At 48.0% G+C, this 7,037-nt stretch overlaps 1 long non-coding RNA gene across 2 annotated transcripts in view; it reads right to left on the bottom strand.

The window, feature by feature from the left end:
• Positions 1 to 3,272: 3,272 nt before the first annotated feature.
• The window catches only part of LOC119315300, a 6,746-nt gene continuing 2,981 nt past the window's right edge, over positions 3,273 to 7,037 (bottom strand). Inside the window, exon 4 of one of the 2 annotated variants that reach the window (XR_005152682.1) lies at positions 3,273 to 3,822. This is a non-coding gene — a long non-coding RNA (uncharacterized LOC119315300). Of the gene's footprint in view, positions 3,823 to 5,577; positions 5,657 to 7,037 lie in introns of those variants that run through there. The other variant, XR_005152683.1, reaches the window with a different exon arrangement.

The raw sequence follows: 7,037 nt of genomic DNA, 5'->3' as shown, positions 1-7,037 counted from the left end.
GCGCTGAACAGGATGATGAATATTGTGTGTGGCCACTTCACCGACAACAGTAAAGCCAAAGATCTTAAGAAAGCTATGAAGGTGTAGTACGTTAATCAATGACCGTTGTATGCATAACGTTGGAGTCTTCAGGGATCCGGTCTAGTTTAACTTATGCCTTTAAGGATCACAATATGTTTGAGCAAATCTGTATTTAGTTATTTATTTGCAAAATACTAGCAGCAATGTGTCCCATTTGTGAATAGTTGATACATGGTATGAAGCAAATTTCTTAAAAAAAAGGGTTGAGGAGCTCAACATTTTGATGTTGTGCTGCGTGAAGATACAGAGGTCTAACATTCAGTTCGTGTGCATAGGCTGCTGTTCTCTTAGACAGGTTGTTGATTTCCCACATGAACAAGATCAGGCAGGAGGTTGAGGGCATAGTAGCAAAAGGTGAAATAGTTCTTCCATCCATGTGTCATCTAGGACTGACAATATTGATATCCTTTTAGATCTTTCAAAAAAAAATATTAATATACTTTTACAGCCCAAGCGAAGAGGATATCCCAACAAAACCCGACAGGGGTGCGCACATTAGCTTCTTTATTTTGTTCCACAAAGGTGCCCAACCAGTACAAGTGTTCTAGAATGGTTCCTTCATCCGCATCGATCAATCACCTAACCACAAGATTAAGACGGAACATGTTTTACAGAAACAAGAAGTTCGTACAAAATGATCGAAGGGCACAGAAATATCAACCAAAATGGTGTACTCCCTTCGTTCCTAAATATAAGACATTTTAAAGATTCCACTATGGACTATATACGGATGTATATAGACATACTTTAGAGTGTAGATTCATTCATTTTGCTCTATATGTAGTCTATAGTGAAATCCTTAAAAGGTCTTGTATTTAGGAATGAAGGGAGTATGTAAACAATTCCATTTTCTGGTTAAACAAAATTGGAACGTGCAACAATTCCAACGCGGACGATACTCCTTTCCATTAATTTATTAACAAAAATATTCAGTACAAGTTAAAGTAACCACTGATCAAACAGAAAAAGGGGCGGGTAAGGGGAAGCGAGTTGGGGCATGAATGGGAAACCCGCTGTAGATGCTTAGTATAGAGACGTCTACCACGGGGCAAAAACCCACTAACACCACACACACGACATGATCAGATTCACAAGGTCCATGGGACAAAGGGGGCCTTACGAAACTGCACCTCACCAGGCATCAGACCTATGTGAAGAAACCTACAGCCAAAATACGAAATAGCAACTAAAACCTCCAGAACATGACAGCAACAGAACAATCACACGTGATGCACACCGACCGCATCCACGACCAGAAGATTGCCAGGCGATCTACCAACGAAGAAGCCAATAAAAAGTGCAAAAATGAAGGACGGATGAGCTAACATCGGCCGAGGCACACATTCAGCCCGGTTGGTATGTGCGCCGCTTCTCAACCGGTGGGTGGGCAACCACCGTGTGGGCTGTGTGTACCACACGATGGCCCTGGCCCTCCCCCAAGCCGCCGCCTATACAAATGCCGGCACAGCTTGATGATGGGCTCGCCGGAGAAGGCCTCGCCGCCCAACACCCGCGCCGAGCTCGACGCGAGGAGGATCAGCACCGTCACGACCATCAAGATCGCCGCTGAAACAAACTTCGGTCTCATCGTCGAACTAATGTGCTTTGCAATTCAGCAATAGCGTTGTTTGTGATAGAGATGCACATAGAGAGGTAGAGAAGTTCACGATGCATGGAGTTTCACGACCGTCGACGGCGTTCTCGCGAATGTTTAAAAAGGGAGAGATTGGCTGCTGCGTTTGTTTGAATGCCAGCCGCAACGCGCGCTTGTCGCTGCATGTATACGTAGGCCGCACGCTTGCTACATGTGTGGCTGAGAAGAGTTCTGCGCGTAAGGGCCGTACATTCTGTCATGCATGATGAATCACTCCATCCAACGGCCGTGTGAGTATAGACGAGGGTCGACCGGCAAGACGTACCGCAAGCTGGAATACGTGCGCGGTACGGTATGTATGCACTCTCAGAGGACGTAATATATACACGAATGCACCGTAGACAGTTACAAACGCATGCAGTTGCTTGATACCCACGTTTTCCATGTTTCCTTCTCTGACTCCGAACTCAACCGGTAGCTATGCTACATACCCCGCAACATAACAAAACCAGACGTACGTACAACTGTTAATTGGTTTCTAGCGTTTTTCTTATATATAGACACCAAAATTTGAGTCCAATATTGTATACCACCATGCATTCAGATTGTGGACATTTTCTCAGGTCCTCCTTTTGCATTTGGCTTGTATATGTACTAGTTGGATGCCCATGCGTTGCCACAGGACATAAACATTTATAAAGGCAATAAGCGGTCAAATTACAACAACTGTAAGTGTTCAATGTATCTCCGGCTACACGTGCTCAATGTATCTCCGGCTACACGCATCGTGTGCCATCTCCTCTTAAACTCTGCTCTCAGGCGGGTATTGAGGTAGGAGACCAACAATATGGTCATGTACTAAGAACTTCACATTAACATGGGTAATGAAGGGTTAGCCAATTATATGGATAATGAAGAGTTAGAGGGTGTTTGTTTTCAGGGACTTATTGGTCTAGGGACTTAAATAAGCCTCTATAAGTCTCATCTAAACCAAACATGAGGGACTTATAAGGACTTAAAGTGGGCATTTGGGACTTATGAAATAAGGCTCTCAAGGAGAGACTTATAGGGACTTATAGTTGTAATATGGTCTTATAGAGACTTATAAGTCCCCGGAACCAAACATGTAGGAACTTTTTAGGGACTTGGAACTTATAAGTTGGGACTAAAAAAAGTCGTATGACTTATGAACTAAACAGGGACTTAGACATCCGGCGGCAACATCTGCTACTACACGGTTGGTAGCAGTGGCCAAGATAAATTAAAGATGGAAATCATGCTCGGGTTCTTCCCATGATTGTTACTCAAACCATGAATCTTTACTTCTTAATGCACTCCTCCCGAGTGTAAAAAAAGAGAACTTCGTTATTTACTTTAGTTTTTCTATTTGCATCATGTACATCAAATACAAGAAAATACCATGCAACATATAACAAGTAACCATGCAGCCATTTATTAGTTCACCAGAAGAATGTCTAATAGAGATTAAGCTTAGTGATATGCAACAAAGATCACGCAACAAGATGAGTCAGTGATACACAAACTATTTATCTGAAATATGGCTTTATTTCAACATTATAAAAAGGGAATCACAACATTACATCCAGCTTCCTACAACTAACAAATAAACAAAATAAAAAATTGCATTGAAACTCCACAACTTACATACAAGTTCATTTCAAAAAGAGTTGCTTTCCTCTCTGACAAAACTATCTGTTAACACAAGCAGGACCAAGTGTTGTCATATATACAAGAGTGCCCTTGTTTCTGGTTTCCTACAAATTTCAAAAGAAGGGATGAATTTTACCATGCCCCCCACACTCTGAACCTCTAATCAGAACATCAACCATAGCCGTTCTCTGGCTGCCTTCCCACGCTCAACTCTGCGAGCTTGCCTGACCATTTCTCTAGTGCATCTTTGTAGTCATACTAACCATGCCGCTGAATGGAGTGTAGTAGGGCAAGGACATCATGTCAAACTCCGACGCGACCTTGGTGTCCTTGGAATAATGATGTGTGCCCTGTAGGTGCTCCTGCTTGTTAGAGCCATCTGACTTCCGGTCCCTTGCCACTATTCTTGAATGTGTCGATCGGTGACACTTTCACTCTTGATTGGTGTCGCTGACGTAGTCACTCTGTCTGTCTAGCTGCGTGTGACGCCCCCGATTCAATCGTACACTAATCATGCACGCAAATGTGTACGATCAAGATCAGGGACTCACGGGAAGATATCACAACACAACTCTACAAATAAAATAAGTCATACAAGCATCATAATACAAGCCAGGGGCCTTGAGGGCTCGAATACAAGTGCTTGATCATAGACGAGTCAGCGGAAGCAACAGTATCTGAGTACAGACATAAGTTAAACAAGTTTGCCTTAAGAAGGCTAGCACAAACTGGGATACAGATCGAAAGAGGCGCAGGCCTCCTGCCTGGGATCCTCCTAACTACTCTTGGTCGTCGTCAGCGGGCTGCACGTAGTAGTAGGCACCTCCAGTGTAGTAGGAATCATCGTCGACGGTGGCGTCTGGCTCCAGGGCTCCAGCATCTGGTTGCGACAACCAGGTAGAAGGGAAAGGGGAAAAGAGGGAGAAAAGCAACCGTGAGTACTCATCCAAAGTACTCGCAAGCAAGGAGCTACACTACATATGCATGGGTATATGTGTAAAAGGCCATATCGGTGGACTGAACTGCAGAATGCCAGAATAAAAGGGGGATAGCTAGTCCTATCGATGACTACGCTTCTGGCAGCCTTCGACTTGCAGCAAGTAGAAGAGAGTAGATTGAAGTCCTCCAAGTAGCAACTCCAAGTAGCATCTCCAAGTAGCATCTCCAGTAGCAACGCAGTAGCATAATCCTACCCGGCGATCCTCCCCTCGTCGCCCTGTGGAAAAGCGATCACCGGGTTGTGTGTGAAACTTGGAAGGGTGTGTTTTATTAAGTATCCGGTTCTAGTTGTCATAAGGTCAAGGTACAACTCCAAGTCGTCCTGTTACCGAAGATCACGGCTATTCGAATAGATTAACTTCCCTGCAGGGGTGCACCAACTTACCCAGCACGCTTGATCCCATTTGGCCGGACACACTTTCCTGGGTCATGCCCGGCCGCGGAAGATCAACACGTCGCAGCCCCACCTAGGCTCAACGGAGAGGCCAGCACGCCGGTCTAAACCTAAGCGCGCAGGGGTCTGGGCCCATCGCCCTGAGCACACCTGCACGTTGCGTACGCGGCCGGTGAGCAGACCTAGCAACCTCCATTACAAAGGAAGTTGCGTTAACGCAGTCCAACCCGGCGCGCGCCGCTCAGTCGCTGACGTCACGAAGTGCTTCGGCTGATACCACGACGTCGGGATACCCATAACTACTCCCGCGTAGATGGTTAGTGCGTATAGGCTCGTAGCCAACTCAGATCAAATACCAAGATCTCGTTAAGCGTGTTAAATATCCGCGAACACCGAACAGGGCCAGGCCCACCTCTCTCCTAGGTGGTCTCAACCTGCCCTGTCGCTCCGCCACAAAGTAACAGTCGGGGACCGTCGGGAACCCAGGCCCACCTCTACCGGGATGGAGCCACCTGTCCTTTCAGCCCCCATCTCCGAACAGTATCACAGGTAATGTAACAGTGTAAAGTATATAGTATATGCCCGTGATCACCTCCCGAAGTGATCACAGCCCAGTAGTATAGCATGGCAGACGGACAAGAGTGTAGGGCCACTGATGGAACACTAGCATCCTATACTAAGCAGTAGGATAGCAGGTAAAGGTAACAATAATAGTAGCAAGGACAGGCTATGCAGCAGTATAGGATTAACTGAAAGCAGTAACATGCTACACTACTCTAATGCAAGCAGTATAGAGAAAAGAGTAGGCGATATCTGGTGATCAAAGGGGGGGGCTTGCCTGGTTGCTCTGGCAAGAGAGAGGGGTCGTCAACAACGTAGTCGATCGGGGCATCCAGCAGCGGCGCTGGTCTCGGTGTCTACCGGAAAGAAGTAACGGAGGGGGAACACAATAAATAACAGAGCAATCAAAGCATCACAAAGCGTAACATGGCAATACGCGGTGCTAGAGGTGACCTAACGCAGTAGGAGGTGATACCGGTGAAGGGGGGAAACATCCGGGAAAGTATCCCCGGTGTTTCGCGTTTTCGGGCAAAGGAGCCGGAGGGGGAAAGTTGCGAGTTCGATAGGTTAGGGGTGTGTGGCGGACGAACGGGCTGCGTATCCAGAATCGTCTCGTCGTTCTGAGCAACTTTCATGTACAAAGTTTTTCCATCCGAGCTACGGTTTATTTTATATTAATTTTAAAAAGGATTTAATCATTTTCTAGAATTAACAGAGTTAATTTAATTTAATTCAACATTATCCATAACAGTGTTTGCTGACGTCATCATGACATCAGCAGTCAACAGAGGTGTTGACTGGTCAAACTGACATGTGGGCCCAGTGGGACCCACCTGTCATACACTGTTAGGTTGATTAGGGTTTAGGTTAAAGTAATTACTGTTTAAGTAAACTAACTAGTTAATTAGATTAATTAAACATGATTAATTAACTTAATTAATCCACTAATTAATTAATTAATTAATAATTTATTTTTATTTTTTTCCCTTTTTTTCCCTTTTTTTTATTAAAACGTTCTGGGGCGTGGGCCCCGTTGGCAGTGGCCCAGAGGGCCATACTGGGTCGGGCGTTACGGGCGCTGGTGCCCAGCCCGACTGGGCATACGCCCAGATCGACAGGGGAGGGGCGCCGGCCACAGGCGCAGCGAATCCAGCCGCCGTTGGCGGCAGTGGCAAGGCCACGGCGGGGTTGTGCCGGGGCGCGGGGCAGGAGCCGGTTGCGGAGGTGGGCACGGGGAGCGGTGGTCGGGCAGGGCGAGCAACGGGGAGGTTCGATGGCGCGCTCGCAGACGACACAGCCGCAGCTCGAGGAGCAAGCGGGGCGCGGGTGTCGGTGTGCTCCGACGAAGTGCGGGCTCGGTCAGAGGTGAGGGGGACGGGCGCACGCGCCGTCATGTGAGCGGCCAGGGCGCAGCCAGGAGCAGGGGGAGAAGGAGAGGGGGGGTCGTTGCTCACCCCCGTTGCAGGGGATCTGGGGCGGCGAGGCTCGTTGGAGCCGTTGAGGAGGAAGACGGCGACGAGTAGGCGACGGAGAGGACGACGGGGAGGCAGTCCGGCGATGGCGTCCGGCGAGGTACAAGCGGGGCGGCGGTGGCCGCGGCGTCTGCAGCCTTCGGGCACGATCTTGAGCAAGGGGAAGGGCGAGGGAGAGACGACAGGACAGCGCCGACGGGGTCCGACGAGCGCCTAGCGACGGGGGACGGCGGGGTAAGCAGCGGGGCGCCGGCGCCGAGGTTGT

This window comes from Triticum dicoccoides, chromosome 6A (genome assembly GCF_002162155.2).
Source record: "Triticum dicoccoides isolate Atlit2015 ecotype Zavitan chromosome 6A, WEW_v2.0, whole genome shotgun sequence".
Lineage (NCBI taxonomy): Eukaryota > Viridiplantae > Streptophyta > Magnoliopsida > Poales > Poaceae > Triticum > Triticum dicoccoides.
The sequence above is the reverse complement of the archived record's forward strand: the minus strand, read 5'-3'. Positions and strand labels throughout refer to the sequence as shown.